This window comes from Schistocerca piceifrons, chromosome 7, assembly GCF_021461385.2.
Source record: "Schistocerca piceifrons isolate TAMUIC-IGC-003096 chromosome 7, iqSchPice1.1, whole genome shotgun sequence".
Lineage (NCBI taxonomy): Eukaryota > Metazoa > Arthropoda > Insecta > Orthoptera > Acrididae > Schistocerca > Schistocerca piceifrons.
In genome coordinates this window covers 535,438,966-535,457,599 of record NC_060144.1, presented here as the reverse complement: position 1 = coordinate 535,457,599, position 18,634 = coordinate 535,438,966, and positions in this window count along the sequence as shown.

The window sequence follows — 18,634 nt, the reverse complement described above, 5'->3', positions numbered from 1 at the left end:
CGATGTACACCGACCGGTACTGTCACATAGTGAGTACGTAAATACATAAAACACGCAAATGGAAAACCGTTTTGTACGTGTCAGTGTGTGTGGCAGGAAACTCTGTTACTACTTTCGATTCTCGCGACAACGTATGTCAATCACATTGCGATTACGAGCAACGTGCGGTGCATGCTGGCATCTCTGGATGTGCAATAGTGGCGAGTTTCGTTTATTTCAAGCGTAAATTTCGCTTTGCAATTTCTCCGGTCGTAACTGACGTATTGCGGTATCACCGAAGCAATTCTTTTCTTGCCGGCCGTGGAGGCCAAGCGGTTCTAGGCGCTTCAGTCCGGAATCGCGCGAGTGCTACGGTCGCAGGTTCGAATCCTGCCTCAGGCATGCATGTGTGTGATGTCCTTAGGTTAGTTAGGTTTAAGTAGTTCTAAGTTCTAGGGGACTGATGACCTCAGATGTTAAGTACCATAGTGCTCAGAGCCATTTTGAACCATTCTTTTCTTGATTTTTTGTATCACTGATTGCATAAAAAATAACATGGTGTGTCCGTTTAAAAAACACAACTTCGTGTTGAAAATAATATTTGCTTACGTTTTAGAATGTCTCATAGTATTAAATTTCATGTGCTCTTCCCTTACATTCATACCTGTGCAACGCGTTTCTTGATATTTACTGTTGCTCCAAAGATATTTGCGCTGAAACGTTTAACTGGAGCACCCTGCATATACAACTAAGGCTAGACAGTCAGCGATCTGTTCAGAGCAGATACACAACAAGCACGAACTCACGGGAATCGGCGAAATGTCGCAAGTAATGAAGATAATGTGTAAGGGGCATTACATTAGTGGTGTGTGGATATGTTGAGAATCTGCGTCTGAAGGGAGGCGTGCCAGGGGAGTCCATGCAGTTGCGGTGACCACTGCGCCAGACGACGGAGTGGTCAGAGCATCGGCCTAGCAAGAATGAGACCCAGCTTCGATTCCTGATGCGGCACAAATTTTCAACTTCTCCGTTGATTTCAATGCCCCCTCGCAAACATTGTCTGTAACTCCTTTGTGTCTTACTTCATAAAGGCTGTTGGTTGAAAATGGTTTCTGTTAGTGGGTGCATGTATAACACATGGGATGATTTTCTTTAATTTCACTGACCTTAACAATAGACCTACATTTAATACCACAACTACACCTCGTGCAAACTTTTACTACATGGCGATAAGGATTGTATCGATCTTTTAAAGTATTTGATCCCATGACGGCTACAGATACCTGAAACGCGACATCGGAATATCAGATAATAAAGTGTGTCCAAGACAAAAAAAAAAAATGTATGATTGTGCGTGATTATAGCCGCTGATCCTTGCAAAGCCCTCCTCTCTGCTATTTTGATATTATGAATTACATAGAACGTCGACTTCGCTTCAGTCTGAAGCGTAGAACATGACTACCTTCTCTGGTATCGGCTCTTGAGAGAGAATGGCCTGCCATTCCTCCACAGACTTTTAGACATCTCATTGGAAGTGTCCCCAGCACAGTTTAGTCCGCCAAAAAGGCAAAGGAGGCACGCGCCCACATTAAAGTCCTCTAATACGTGTTGGATACTTTTGACGAGGTGGTGTACATTTCTCCATATGTCGCTGCGAAACCACTTATTTTAGAGTAGTTGTCACATTCAAAGCCCGTGTCTTATTTCCATAAACGAAAATAGTCTGCGGATGTCATACTCATTTTATTGTACATCGAGTACCACCATAACAAAGAGATTGCGTCAATATCAACGCGGGAATTTTTCTGGTCCTCCGCTTGTGACATTCCACAAAACACAGGGTGCTTTGTAATTAATTTCGCTGCTGGTGAGGGCCCCCATGACAAACCAGTAATCATAGCAGGATGAAATTTTATAGCAACATTTCTAAGACCATTCGGAAAAGAAATAAGGAACTAACCACTGAAAGAAACACGTTTTGATTTCTACATGAGAGGATAATATTTGTTAAATGCGTACCATGTCTATGTTCCAGGTTACAAACGTTGCTCAATATGACGACTGTATGATCCACGATAGCATGGAACCGCACTAGCGATTTCTCGTCGTGACACAGCTCGTGCATTGCTTGAAGATCGCACACTGCGTCCAGCATTGTCAGCAATGGCAACAGTAACCTCTTCAGCAGTCTGTGGTGCAACTGGCCGTCAGCCTCTTCGCAGGAGAGATTCCCAGCTAATTCCCAATTAAATCGAACTCCCGAATCACGTTCTTCAACCCTGCTTCGGGAGGAGGATATCTCAGTATTCTTTTAACACGTCGATACTCTCTAGGGGCAGCTGCACTATTGCTGTTGTTTTGGTAAACCAGCTTTACGAGGAAAGCCTTGCTCACTTTGTCCAGACCCGTGTCGACTGTCTGCAGCTGTAATGCACGCCGATGCTTGTGCTTCAGTCCTGCGTAGCCGTACTAGTACCGGCGTCTAACGGCAAGTCATTGTACTAACACAACTAACAACGTAAATCCTGCAGCGTACTGTCTGAACATCATTCATATAAAGTTGGTCACAGATACGGTAAATACACTATTGGCCACTAAAATAGCTACACCACGAAGATGACGTGCTACAGACGAGAAACTTAACCGACAGGAAGAAGATGCTGTGATATGCAAATGATTAGCTTTTCAGAGCTTTCACACAAGAGTGGCGCCGGTGGCAACACCTACAACGTGCTGACATGAGGAAAGTTTCCAACCGATTTGTCATACATAAACAGCACTTGACCGGCCTTTAGTAAAGGTCGGATTGTAGCCTATCGCGATGCTCTTTATCGTATCGCGACATTGCTGCTCGCGTTGGTCGAGATCCAATGATTGTTAGCAGAATGTGGAATCGGTGGTTTCAGCAGGGTAGTACAGAACGCCGTGCTGGATCCCAACGGCCTCGTATCACTAGCGATCTAGATGACAGGTATCTTATCCGCATGGCTGTAACGGATCGAGTCAACAGATGGGGACGTTCGCAAAACAACAATCATCTGCACGAACAGTTCGACGACGTTTGCAACAGCATGGACTATCAGCTCGGAGACCAAGGCTGCGGTTACCCTTGACGTTGCATCACAGACAGGAGCACCTGCGATGGTGTACTCAACGATGAACCTCTGTGCACGAATGCCAAAACGTCATTTTTTCGGATGAATCCAGGTTCTGTTTACAGCATCATGATGGTCGCATCCGTGTTTGGCGACATAGCGGTGAATGCACATTGGAGCGTGTCTTCGTCATCGCCATACTGATATATCACCCAGCGTGATGGTATGGGGTGCCATTGGTTACACGTCTCGGTCACCTCTTGTTTGCATTGACAGTATTTTGAGCAGTGGACATTACTGATTTCTCAGGATCTATGCACCCAAATTGCGTGAAAATGTAATCACATGTCCTAGTATAAAATATTTGTCCAATGGATACCCGTTTATCATCTGCTTTTCTTCTTGGTATAGAAATTTTAATGACCAGTAGTGTGGTTTTCCAGCTGGACTGGCTCAAGTACCGAAAGTTTAATTATAACTACCCTGTAGGATGTCAAGCTATAATTCACACAGGAATTACGTAGAAATTTTATGAAGATCCAAAATGTTCTAAGGAAAAATATCATCGCAAAATTGTATCTGGATTAAGATGGAACGATAGGGTGACGGATGAAAATATTGCTGAAATTCAGGTTTCTTTTTCTCCGTAGTAGGCAAATGGGTTTTCTGCAATGAATAAAACATGCATTTAAGTTTTTATTGCTATTTTTTATTGAACAATATTAATATATTTACTTTGTTATTGGAATTTTTCCGAGGCAGCTCTGCAAGAAGGTAGATGGCGGTTGTCGCTGTTAACTCCGACACGGATATCTGAAACGTTAAATTAACATATCTATCATATCTCCCAGATCCTTACAGATCTGATTTTAGTTCAACTTAGGGATTTGAAAAAAAAAAAAATTGGCGAAATTGCACGTGTTTGAAAAAATGACCATTTTTATACCCCTCACTTTTGGCCGAAAAATATATCAACATAAAACCATTAAAATCGGATGAAAACTGTGAGAACACCGCGTTTAAAGTTTGACAAGTATTTATCATACAGTAAAAGGGACATAGCTTGAAACTTACGGTATATCGTCGATGCCTGGTCCATGACAACTATCGTCCCGGCTAGTGGGTGGCCGCTTTCTGCTACTTTGACCCGATAAGCCCTCATTTTCGTTTTCAAAGCCCTTTTCGTAGCTGCGCGTATGGCCGCCGGCTTCTCTCTCTTAGCGAAATCGGCTCATTTCGTCGCCGATTTTGATTTAAAGGGCATTTGTCAAGTGCATTATTTCGGTATGGCCTACATGGAATAGGATACTGCCAAATTTGACTCAATGTTGACAATTCCGGCCGGTCGTTGTGGCCGTGCGGTTCTAGGCGCTTCAGTCCGGAACGGCGCTGTTGCTACGGTCGCCGGTTCGAATCATGCCTCGGGCATGGATGTGTGTGATGTCCTTAGGTTAGTGAGGTTTAAGTATTTCTAAGTCTAGGTGACTGATTACTTCAGATGTTAAGTTCCATAGTGCTCAGAGCCATTTGAACCATTTTCACAATTCCGCTTCGGCTGGATGTTATTTTTGGAACGTTGAAACTTTCGTTCACATTTTGAGTAAAACTGCCCAAATAACGCTCCAGAAAATCAGGTTTCCTCAGATCGATATAAATAGGGAGCAAGAGCGTGGAACCGATTCTCTAATGCTCAGGCGTGCCGTGCGCGCTCGGCTTCAAACGCTCACAGAATCGTTACTTTTTGTGCTGCGCGCATAATGTTTTGAAGAATAATTCTTCAATGTATATACATTTGAATTCCGTGATAAAAAGGTTCTAGTTTTATCGACCGTCACCCTCTCGTCGCCCCTAATGTCCAGTCAGCTGTAGTACTTTTCTAGAAAGCAGTTCCACTCAGGATTGTTCCCAGAAACACGCAACGTGTGTATAGACGGATGACTGTGCCACCCGCACACAATGTATGCAGCTGCCAGCTGCGCCCTGTGCAGCGGTGTGTACACTACACGTGTAGCTGCCTCGGCCCTTGTTCCCGCAGCTTGTTTAAGTGCGCCGTAGATGTGGAGCACGTCGCCGGCCTTGAATGCTTTTGTGTAAAAGAGGCTTCTAGCACCCTATCATGCACGTAGCAATGCTGAATCGCTAAAAGTAAGAATTATTCTGCCACTGTCTGCCTCAAACTCATTACCATCTTCGCAAGGAGTGCAAAAATAAGTTATGATGCAGATTTCCCGCCTCCTCGGCAGAGGTAGCTAACTCTTGTGTCTGCGGTGGTGGTCGACTTGAAGGCACCTGGTGTAAATCCTACTTCCGTGAGAAATATCTACCACCAATATCTGGCCAAGAAGGGGAGCAGTGTACATTGCGTCAGGACTTTGGCGCTGTCGATGATTATCCATCCGTCTGATCTACACGTGCAGAAGGGGTTCCCAAATCAGTTTTCCATAAACCGGTATCCAGTATCGATTCTGGTTGATCATATACTCGAATACAGATCCCATAAATGCACTTCTTGCTGCTGGATTTCCTTTTCCGCAATCGATATTTGGTCCCGTGTAAATGCTAATCTTAGTTGATATGCGCTGAGGTAGTGAAGTACAGTACCTAGTCGCTTAGAACAATGTCCGATATTCTAAATTCAGTAACTTGTTTTTCCGTGGAAGGAAATGAAGAAATATAGCAAGCAGCAAGAATCTACTCACAGTCTAGATTTAAATGAAGCGGGCAGCATTCTGACTAAATTTGAAATCGGAGCAGATGATTTCCAGAGGCCATTTGTGTGAAACAACAATCGGAAACATATATTTGACAGCGCTGGTAAAATAGTTTCAGGATTTAAAATATAAACTCGTCAGAGAATATTGATTTCCCGAGTTTTGTCATATGCAAGTTGCTTTGCAGGCAAGAGTAGTAATGAAGACGTCGATCCCCACGAACACCTTGGCTGTAATCGAGAGTAGCAGACTGTTTGCTGACACTAGATTTTCGCCTCTCTCTTCGCTCGTCATCACACAACGCAAACATGACACGACACTGGCATACATGCATCGCAGTTACCTACCCTAACCAGGTATACTCACAACATAACTCCCATGAAAGCATCTTCTGGGGTACTGCCCGCGTGGACAGAAGAAAGAGAACACATACAGTGTAAACGTGGCATTAGATACGAAGAGACCATTATAGGATGCAGTTTTAATTCTGACGCTTGCACGTTATGTGCTCCCTTTCTGTTTGGCTACAACCACTGTTTAATATCAGTATAATTTTACAAGACATAGTTACTCTCCCGCCACCCCTCCTACGTTACCATCCATAATGCCAATTCCCACACCTTCTACCCCACTGCAGGTGTGCCCCAGGGCTCTGTCCTCTCCCCTCTCCTCTACCTCCTGTACACGGCAGATATGCCCCAACCCCCCCCCCACCCCCTCCAGAAAAACCTCTTGCAGTATGCCGATGACACCGCTTTCCTTGCCCTCGCTCCTACCCTCCAACAGTCCCCTTCTCCAGAATCGCCGGCCGTGGTGGCCGAGCGGTTCCAGACACTTCAGTCGAGAACCACGAGGCTACTACGGTCGCAGGTTCGAATCCTGCTTCGGGCATGGATGTGTGTGATGTCCTTAGGTTTAAGTAGTTCTAAGGTCTAGGGGACTGATGACCTCAGATGATAAGTCCCATAGTGCTTAGAGCCATTTGAACCATTTTTTTTCTCCAGAATCACCTTGACCTTTTTGCTGCATGGTGTAACCAGTGGCTCCTGAAAATCAATCCTTCCGAGACCCAAGCAATCATAGTAGGTCATACCACTCACTCCTTACGGCTGCTGGATTTCTCCCTTACCATCTGCGCCCATCCTGTACACCTCTCCCCCATCCTCACCTACCTTGGCCTCACCATTGACCATCACCTCACCTGGATCCCTCATCTCTGCTCCATCCAATCCAAAGCCCACAACCGCCTCCGACTCCTCAAACTCCTCTCTGGCCGGACATGAGGGTTGCACCCCTCTGCCATCCTCCACAACTACAAATCCTTAATCTGTCCCGTCCTCTGTTATGCCAGTCCCACGTGGATATCTGCCCCCACTCAAATTCTGTAAGTCCCTCCAGATCCTCGATCGCCATGCACTCTGCCTTGCCTTCCGTATACACCCCATCCTGTCCCCCACGCGGATCCTCTACGACCTCATTCCTTTCCCCCATCTGCTCCTATTCCTCGAACATATCCGCATACTCTACACCCTCCGCCAGCTTGATCCCCTCACCCCCTGGTTGCTCCTCTCCTCTCCCATCCCCGCCCTTTGCCACGTCTTTTCACTGTTGTGTCCCCCCTACCCTCCATCTCTACACCCTTCATCTCCTTTCCCAAGGTGGCTTCTGTCAACTCCCCCTCCCAGATGATGCCCTCTCTCCCTCCATTTATCCCTCCTATCAACTCTGATCCTCACCCCCCCCCTTCTTTCCTCTGTTCTTTCCCTTGGCTCCCTCTTTCCCCCCTTCCATCCTGTTTTCTCCCCACCTAACCTCTCCCTGCCTCCCTTCTCCCCCCCTCCCGAGTCCTTTTGTATTCCCCTCCTCTGCCTTTCCCCACTCCCTGTCGCGTCTGCCCAGCTACCCAACACCCCCCCCCCCCTCTTATGGGTCCTTGTTCTCCATCGGCTCCTTTGCCCCCTCCCCCCCTTCGTTTTTCCTCCCCTTCCCTCTTTTCTTTCCCATCACCTGTCCAGGTTCCCCCCGTCTGCACTCGGATGTGGTATGTCATATTTGTGCCAAATTTTTAGTGCAGCGTTTAAGTGAATGTTCAGTGTTGTTCGTCTTCCCAAAGTGTTGCGAACAAAAATCATGCTGTCACTGTGTGTGAATTTTATATCTCTTGCGAACAGAAACCAGACTGTCGTCGTGTTTTTAATTGTCTGTCTATTATTATACCTGTCTGCTTCATATGTATTTTATTACCAACATCAACCCTTTGTTCTATGTTTTAAGTTCCACGATTTTCGGCCATGTTACCATTTCAGTCTCTGATTTTATCTCCTGTTTTTATTAGTTATTATCTTCATCTTTTTAAAACAAATTCTGTAGCCTGAAGAGCGGCATACTAAGCTGCTGCCAGCCCGCCCCCTTCGGGGAAATAGAAACTCAATAAAAAAAAGTAAAAAAAAAAAAAAACAAGACATAGACACCCATGGCGCTTGAAAATGGCCAGTCGTACAAGGTATAATAAATTGAACATTTGTGGAACACTGACGCTGTGGAAAACTTAAAAATGTCTTTCAACTCTCTCTCACTGAGGGAAGACCTTTTAGAAGAAAACACTTTCCGATTGGAGGGCTAAATCTGTACCTAAAGGTTCTCCTGGTCAACAATGAGGTACAACACTTCCTTCGTGACATGCTACCCATAATACCCATAATTTTTGTTAACCACTTTTCAATATTTCATCGGAAATTTATTCTATCACAATACAGCGAGCAGATTTTTGATTTCGATCACTAATTTCAAAGCGCACATCGATTACATTTGCATAATCTGTACCAAAAGAAACTGCTTATCATTTGTTATAACGGCTGTTCGTGTGACATACATCTTGAACAAATTTTACGTTAAAGTTGTTGTGTACTACTGTGAAAACATACGCAAATAAACGCGGTCGGCACCTGCTAGTCGTTTAGACTTGTAAGGGAAAAATGAGCTTACAGTCGTTCTGCTTGATTTGTTTCGAAGTTTAGAGTATGCTCTTGTATGATTTGCCCTCCATTCGTCAGGACATCGTTTTTCTATCTTTATACGTATTCTGTCGTAAGATTTGATCAAAATAGCTGTAGTGCTGCTGCGTACTGATTTTATACTGTCAGTCGCTAAGACAGGAAAAAAGGGGAAGTTCAGATGTAAGATACTACCAAAAAAGAGGTATTTGGAAAGGCAGAAACGCCTAGCAGTTTTTGCGAGAGTACGAAAGGAAATTGGTCGCCATACCATTTATGGAAAAATACCAGCATTCTGATGAATGTATTTAGAGAAACAAGAAAAATCAAAAGCGGGACGGCAAAATCAACATTTAAACCCTGCTCCTCCTAGTGTCAGAAGAACTTCGCGGTTTCGTTCTGTCGTTCTGTCTTAGACACAGTATTCTCCCATAACCCACTCAATAGCACCACTGTATGGTGGCTGCCTTGACGCTTCGTTCACACCTACGTTGGTATGTCACATTCGAACTGGGGTAGAGACGTACGTCACTTCCAATGTGTTCGGGTTCTCCAATAACATTCTGGAAAATATGTGCTATTAAAACTTCCTGGCGGATTAAAACTGCTGTTATGAAACTTACTGGCAGATTAAAACAATGTACCAGACCGGGACTCGAACACTGGAGCTTTGCCTTCCGCAGGTAAGTGCTCGCCAACTGAGCTCCGACTCACGACTGATCCCCATAGCTTTCCGTTCGCCAGTATCTCACCTCCTGGCTTCGAAACTTCAAAGAAGTTCTCCTAAGTAGCTTGCGGAGTAGCACTCCTGGAAGAAAGAATGTTACAGAGACTTGGCTTAGCCACAGACGCGAATTGTTTACAGAATGAACTTATAGTCTGCAGCTGAGTATGTTCTGATATGAAACTTCCTTACAGAATGAACTGTGGGACTCTAAAGCGAGCCCTTTGACTTTCGCGGGCAAGTGCTGAGATACTGGCGGAAGTAAAGCTGTGAGGACGTCTCGGAAGTCTTGCTCGGTTAGCCCAGTTGTTAGAGCAATTTTCTCTGCCTCGTGATGACTGGGTGTTGTGTGATGTCCTTTGGTTAGTTAGGTTTAAGTAGTTCTAAGTTCTAGGGGACTGATGACCATATATGTTAAGTCCCATAGTGCTCAGAGCCATTTGAACCGTTTTTGTTAGAGCACCTGCCGCCAAATGCAAAGGTCCCGGGTTCTAGTCGCGGTCTGGCACATAGTATCAATACGCCAGGAGGTTTCACATGATTGCACACTCCGCGTCAGAGTGCAAATTCATTATGTATTGTTAAACTCGTACAGATACCACACTGCGTTAGCCTGAAAGCACATATTTTTTATAATGTGCGCCTTCCAGAACCAGTTTTTTACTCTCCAGTGAAATGTACGCTGTTTTGAAATCTACATTCACATTAATGCTTCTGCCGGACAGGGAATCAAACCCGGACCCTCATCTGTCACGCGTCTTACTGACTGAGTCACACAGGTACGAATTATGATCCATCCCCAGCGCTACGCATCAATCCGCCATTACTAGACTTCAAAAATGTCTCCTCCAGACCTTCCTGGACTTGCGTAGAGGTACGGAAGAACGTCACAAGCGAATATCGTAGACGCATCCTACCGATAGTCTCCAGAATGAATTTTTCACTCCGAAGTCAAGTGTTCGTTAGTACTAGTTTGGAAAATAGGAGGAAGGTACTGTCAAAATTCAAGCTGTGAGTGAAATTCGTGAGCTGTGACTAAACAACCACTCAGCGGGGTGGCGCAGTGGTTAGCACACTGGGCTCGCATTCGGGAGGACGACGGTTCAAACCCGCGTCCGGCCATCCTGCTTTAGGTTTTCCGTGATTTCCCTAAATCGCTTCACGCAAATGCCGGGATGGTTCCTTAGAAAGGCCACGGACGATTTCCTTCCCTATCCTTCAATATTCCGAGCTTGTGCTCCGTCTCTAATGACCCCGTTGTCGACGGGACGTTAAACACTTATCTCCTCCTCCCTCACTAAACAACTTCGCCGGTGAGGCCAGTGCCCGTGGGAAACAATACGAAGTACGAGACCTTTATCCAATTGTAACCTCTCAGGAAGTTTCAGTTTCCGATTTTTTTACTCCTGATTACAAATCCAGCAGACAAATCTCGAGGGAATCTACCGTAATTCGACAGCTACGAAAAAACCTGTGGAAAGGTTCTTCAAATCTGAAGGAAGTTGAGAGTGCTTTCAGTACATACTAGCGAATGCACATTAATGGATCAGTGCTAGCCAGTCACTTCTGACAGATTCAAGCTGCGACATGGTCTAGAATTGAACAGTGAACCGAATAAAGAATAAATTTCCTTTAACCCACGTCTATGGCCATACATTTTTTGTCATCAGACTGCCGGTTTAGATCTATAATGACCGTCTTCAGATCTGTTTTATAAAAACAAGTCCTGATATACTGAAGCCATAGCGGCATCGTCAAATGTTAAACACAACATCAGCACCAGCCTCGCTAATATATGTAAATAACAGCATATGCAAGAGTCATAATGTCAGCAGCACTACTGTTAAAAACAGATCTGAAGATGGTCATTGCATATCGGAACAGGTGATTTGATGAAAAAAATTTGTGACCATAGATGTGAAGTAAAGGAAATTTATTCTTCTTACAGATGTCCACCTACAAGTACAATAAAGCTGCTAATGGTGGTAAAAGCCAAGCTTAAAACTTATAATGCGTTCCGTCGTCGTGTGAATAAACAAGTCTCTGTGAGATTATTGCACGTCTGCACTGCATATACGGGGTTCATTAAATAATTAAAGAGACAAATTGGTCTCGAGAAAAAGCGTTTATTTTTACAAAACAATACTTTTTCTACTTTCCAACATAATCCCCTTGAATATTTATGCATTTGTTCCAACGGGCGTTTTCACCCCGGCTGCAATGAATTCTTTATCTCGATGTTTGAACCAATTTCCCACAAACTTTTTCACGTCCTCGTTGTCCTGGAACCTCTTCCCACGTAATGCCTCCTTCAGAGCACCAAACAAATCGAAATCACTAGGTGCTAGATCAGGACTGTAATGGGGATGAGGCAGTATTTCCCAACTCATTTTTTCGATGGTTTCACGGGTTAGCTGAGCAATAGGAGGACGTGCGTTGTCTTGCTAGAGAATCACACCTCTCCTCTGAGATCCACGACGTCTCCCTCTCATGGCTGGCTTCACCTTGTTTAAAAGCAAATCCAAGTAGTTTTGGCTGTTCACTGTACACTGCTCTTCGAGACAGTCACAAAAAATTGGACTTTCAGCATCCTAAAACACCGTCAGCATGATTTTTCCTGCAGATGTTTGGGTTTTGATTTTTTTCTTGACAGACGAGTTGGTGTACTTCCATTCCATGCTTTGTCTTTTTGGTTCTGGCTCGTAATAGTAGACCCAAGTTTCATCACAAGTTAAAGTTTTGTTGAGGAAGTGCTCACCTTCTCTATCATAACGTTCCTGTAGCTCTGTGCACACTCTCAACCTTATTTCCATCTGTAGCCGTGTCATCTGCTTTGGGAGCCATCTTGCGGATGTTTTTCGGTACTTCAGCTTGTTACATATAATGTTATGAGCACTACCAGTAGTAACTTGAACTTTATCAACCATCATTTCCACAATCACACTGCGGTCGGCACGAATAATGCCATCAATTCAACTTTCAAGTAAGGGAGATGAAACCGCAACTAGTCGGCCAGAACGGTATTTGTCAGTCACTGAGTCGCGACCATTTTTGAACTGCTCTGCCCACTTGTAAAAATTCGCATGATTCATAAACCTTTACCATAAACTTTTGACATTTTACAGTAAATATTCATTGGTTTCTCGCCTTCAGCAAGTAAAAAACGAATAACAGCACGCTGTTCAAGTAATGTGGACGTTTCAAGCGGACTCGCCTTCTTGAAATGTATTTTTGAGGTTATAAACAAAACAATGTTGATACATCAGCTGATCAGGGCTCATCCCAGTGATGCCAACTTAAAACCATAAACAAACTTGTCCTACTAACTATCCCCACACCAATTTGTCTCTTTTATTATTGAATGACCCTCGTATATTTTGTAACAAAAGCTCTGAAATTGGCTGACAGATGTCCCTGGGTGTGCTTCTGTTGCTGCCTCCGTTGGCCGAGTGTTCGTTGCTCGTCGACATCTCCTGCGAGCTGCCTGATGCCTCCACTGAGAACCTCAACATTACCACGGTAAGTTTCACTGGGGACATAACGGAGGAACATGGATAGTGCTGGTAGAACGCACCATTTTCATAATGTTTTTCATTCATTAAGCAGTGTTTTGAATAAGAAATACAAAACAAAACTACTAAAACAAATCAACAGCTTCAGCCGTAGACTGATGTGCAATCAGAGCTAAGGAACATTGCCTGAATTTCGAGAAGCGTAAGAAACGTTGTACTAGATGCATACTATTGAACAGAACTGAATGTTGAAACAAAATTGTGGTATTTGCTAAATGTTTAACGATCTCGTATGATTCTGGTGGCCACATTACACATAAGAATGAGTTCAGCAGCAATGTATGGGAAATATAAAAATATTACTCTAATGGAACATATGGGCTTAAATATGAAACCTTGATAGTCGTGGATGTAGTATTGTGGGATGCGTTTTATCGCTTTTAGCATTCGTTAACGTAATTGCTCTCGTACTGGTGTTTGTAGAATTAAATTATGCCTCATATGCGTATCGTCTATAGCCCATAACAAGCCGAAGGCTCGCAGAATGTAAATTATTTCACACTCTTGTCATGCCTTAATCGTCTCATACTGATGCACGTTACTCTGTTACTTACCTAACAAGAATCGTTACGTTCAGTTCACTTTATTCAGGACGTCATTATTCTAGTGACGACTGAGTTCTTTTTCCTCTCCTTGACAGGCAGAGAAGAAGTGGTACAGGCAGTACCAGTACGACATCCCTGGTGCTCTGGAACTCGGTTGCCTCGTGAAAACAGCAACGAGTTGAACATCGATGGGACCTTCAGCAGGGTGCCGCAGTAAATCCGACCGTTCTGCTACTCCCCACGAGTCAAGCTGTGTCGCAAATAACAGCATTTTCTTTTTCTCAACGAAAAAAATCACGAAGCTATTGACGTTGATGTATTCAGAAAATTTAGTCTTTAGCGTGACGTACTGACGCAGACACTCGTATCTGAGCGAAATATTAGTGTAAATCGCTGTTATTTAGTACAGTGTTCATTCAGCTTCCCTTTGCGGATACGACAGAACCTTGTGAAAGTAGTGGTGTGAGCACTAAAATGATAATTCTGTTAAAAATGACGAGCAATGGTGAAGTTAAGGGTGACGAATTATCGTTATGAAAACACTGTGGGCCCGTTTTCCAAAATCATAATTGTTATTTTCGGTCTCCTTTCACCATGTGGTGTATATCTTCAACTGAAACTACACAACGGGCCATTAAAATTGCTACACCAAGAAGAAATGCAGATGATAAACGGATATTCATTGGATAAATATATTATACTACAACTGAGATGTGATTACATTTTCACGCAATTTGGGTGCATAGATCCTGAGAAATCAGTACCCAGAACAACCACCTCTGGCCGTAATAACGACCTCGATACGCCTGGGCATTGAGTCAAACAGAGATTGGATGGCGTGTACAGGTACATCTGCCCATGCAGTTTCAACACGATACCACAGTTCATCAAGAGTAGTGACTGGCCTATTGTGACGAGCCAGTTGTTCGGACACCATTGACCAGACGTTTTCAATTGGTGAGAGATCTGGAGAATGTGCTGGCCAGGGCAGCACTCGAACATTTTCTGTATCCAGAAAGGCCCGTGCAACGTGAGGTCGTGCATTATCCTGCTGAAATGTAGGGTTTCGTAGGGATCGAATGAAGGGTAGAGCCACTGATCGTAACACATCTGAAATGTAGCGTTCACTGTTCAAACTGCCGTCAATGCGAACAAGAGGTGACCGAGACGTGTGACCAATGGCACCCCGTATCATCACGCCGGGTGATACGCCAGTATGGCGATGACGAATCCACGCTCCCAATGTGCGTTCACCGCGATGTTGCCAAACACGGATGCGACCATCATGATGCTGTAAACAGAACCTAGATTCATCCGAAAAAATGACGTTTTGCATTCGTACACACAGGTTCGTCGTTGAGTACACCATTTCAGGCGCTCCTGTCTGTGATGCAGCCTCAAGGGTAACCGCAGCCACGGTCTCCCAGCTGTTAGGTCATGCTGCTGCAAACGTCGTCGAACTGTTCGTACAGATGGTTTTTGTCTTGCAAACGTCCCCATCTGTGGACTCAGGGATCGAGACGTGGCTGCACGATCCGTTACAGCCATGCGGATAAGATGCCTGTCATCTCGACTGCTAATGATACGAGGCCGTTGGGATCAGGCATGGCGTTCCGTATTACCCTCCTGAACCCACCGACTCCATATTCTGCTAACAGTCATTGTATGTCGACCACCGCAAGCGCCAATATCGCGATACGATAAACCTCAATCGCGATAGGCTACAATCCGACCTTTATCAAAGTCGGATACGTGACGATACGCATTTCTCATCCTTACACGAGGCATCACAACAACGTTTCACCAGGCAACGCCGGTCAACTGCTGTTTGTGTATGAGAAATCTGTTGGAAACTTTCCTCATGTCAGCACGTTGTAGGTGTCGCCACCGGCGCCAACCTGAAAAGCTAATCATTTGCATATCACAGCATCTTCTTCCTGTCGGTTAAATTTCGAGCCTGTAATACGTCATCTTCGTGGTGTAACAATTTTAATGGCCAGTAGTGTATTTAAAAACAGTCCTGACGGAAGAACATATAACAGCATTATAGAAGAGGTTGAAAACATTGCTTCTGTTGGAAGTTTCTTTCTATTTTACAGTACTTATAACACGACCGTTTTCGGGATTTTACACGCCCATCATTAGATGTTATACTGAAATGAAACGAAAGAGAGGAGCTAATAGTTCTCACTCGCAGTAGTGGTGGTAAGTTCTACATCTACATTTGTACTCTGCAAGCCATCAAACGGTGTGTGGCGGAGGGCACTTTGCGTGCCACTGTCATTACCTCCCTTTCCTGTTCCAGTCGCGTATGGTTCGCTGGAAGAGCGACTGTCGGAAATCCTCCGTGGGCGCTCGAATCTCTCTAATTTTACATTCGTGATCTCCTCGGGAGGTGTAAGTAGGGGGAAGCAATATATATGCGATATCTCATCCAGAAACGCACCCTCTCGAAACCTGGACAGCAAGCTACACAGCGATGCAGAGCGCCTCTCTTGCAGAGTCTGCCACTTGAGTTTGCTAAACATCTCCGTAACGCTATCACGCTTACCAAATAACCCTGTGACGAAACGCGCCGCTCTTCTTTGGATCTTCTCTATCTCCTCTGTCAACCCGACCTGGTACGGATCCCACACTGATGAGCATTACTCACGTATAGGTCTAACGAGTGTTTTGTAAGCCACCTCCTTTGTTGACGGACTACATTTTCTAAGGACTCTCCCAATGAACCCTAACCTGGCACCCGCCTTACCAACAATTAATTTTATATGATAATTTCACTTCAAATCGTTCCGTACGCATACTCCCAGATATTTTACAGAAGTAACTGCTACCAGTGTTAGTTCCGCTATCATGTAATCATACAATAAAGGTTGGTTCAAATGGCTCTGAGCACTATGGGACTTAACATCTGTGGTCATCACCTAACTAACCTAAGGACATCACACACATCCATGCCCGAGGCAGGATACGAACCTGCGGCCGTAGCATCATACAATAAAGGATCCTTCTTTCTATGTATTCGCAATGCATTACATTTATCTATGTTAAGGGTCAGTTGCCACTCCCTGCACCAAGTGCCGATCCGCTGCAGATCTTCCTGCACTTCGCTGCAATTTTGTAATGCTGTAACTTCTCTATATACTACAGCATCATCCGCGAAAAGGCGCATGGACATCATCCTATGACATCAAATGGTTCAAATGGCTCTGAGCACTATGGGACTTAATGTCTGAGGTCATCAGTCCGCTAGAACTTCGAACGACTTAAACCTGACTAACCTAAGGACATCACACACATCCATGCCCGAGGCAGGATTCGAACCTGCGACCGTAGCGATCGCGCGGTTTCAGACTGTAGCGCCTAGAACCGCTCGACCACTCCGGCCGGCCCACTAGTCAACTAAACAGACTGCTTGCCCTACGCTTGTCAGCCCTTTTCTGGAGTTCGTCTGTGCTGTGTGGGAGCCTTATCAGATAGGATCGACGGAGGACATCGAAAAAGATCAAAGAAGGGAAGCTCGCTTAGTATTATCGGTAAACAGGGGAGAGTGTGCCATGGATACGATACGCTACTTGAGATGGCAACCATTAGAACAAAGGCGTTTTTCGATGAGGCAGGACCTTCTCATGAAATTTCAATCGCAAACTTTCTCCTCAGAATGTGAAAATATTTTGTTGTCGCCCACCTTTACAGAGAGAAATAATCATAATAATAATGTAAGAGAAGTCAGAGCTCGCACGGAAAGATTTAAGTGGTCGTTTTTCCAGCGTGCAGTTCGAGAGTGGAACGTCAGAGGAACAGCTTGAAGGTGGTTCAATGAATCCTCTGACAGGCAGTTAATTGTGATTTGGTGAGTAAGGTAGTAGACATAGATAAATGAAAACATTAGCTCACTTGCTGATAGTAAGGGTAGTTGTTAAATAGTTTCAGAGATTGAAAATACCGCTTCAGTTGTAAGGTTCTTTTTATTTTTCACTAGTTAAAACACTACCGGTTACGGGCTCTTACCTGCCAATCATCAGATGTTTGCTGAAAATAAACGAGAGACACGGAGTAGTACACACAAAAAAGCGAAAAAGAAGTTCCATATAACATTTTAGAAAATAGCGGTTGAGCTAGATGCGGTAAAACCTACGTTAATGACAAAGTGACACCAGACGTTACTATGGACGACCGCCTGGGTAAAGAAATATGCAGTGAACATCAGGACACTTGTCACTTTGTGCTGTGACCCCGAGCGCCGCGGTAAAGTACATGACGCAGTGTAGTTCTAAGTTCTAGTGGACTGATGACCTCAGAAATTAAGTTCCATAGTGCTCAGAGCCATTTGAATCATTTGAGTTGACCAGTGGCATTTTCTTAGAGTTCTGCCAATAGATCGCAGTCTTTAGTTTGCTTTCCCCACAACTTTATCTGTATGACCGTTCCAATTTATGTTATTCGTACTCGTAATCCCTAAACATTTAGCTTAATTTACAGCCTTTAGATTTGTATGATTTATTGTGTAACCGAAATTTTGTAGGTTTCTTTCAGTACTCATGTGGATGACTTCACACTTTTCATTATTTGGAGTCAATTACCAGTTTTCGCACCTTACAGATGCCTTGCCCAAATCATTTTGGAATTGGTTTTGATCATCTGGTGACTTTCTAAAACGGTAAATGACACCATCAGCGGCGAACAATCTAAGACGGCTGTTCAGATTGTCTACTAAAACTTTTATGTAAGTCAGGAACAGCGAAAGGCCTGTAGCACTTCCTTGGAGAACGCCTCATATCACTCCTGTTTTACTCGATGACTTTCCGTCAGTTACCAGGAACTGTGCCCTATTTAAAGGACATCATGAATTTAGTCACACAACTGAACCAATACTCCACAGATACGCAATTTGATTAGGAGTTGCTGATGAGGAACAGTGTAAAAAGCCTTCTGGAAATTTAAAAATATGGAATCATTTTGACATCCCCTGACGAAAGAGCTCACTCCTTCGTGAGAATAAGGAGTTAGTTGAT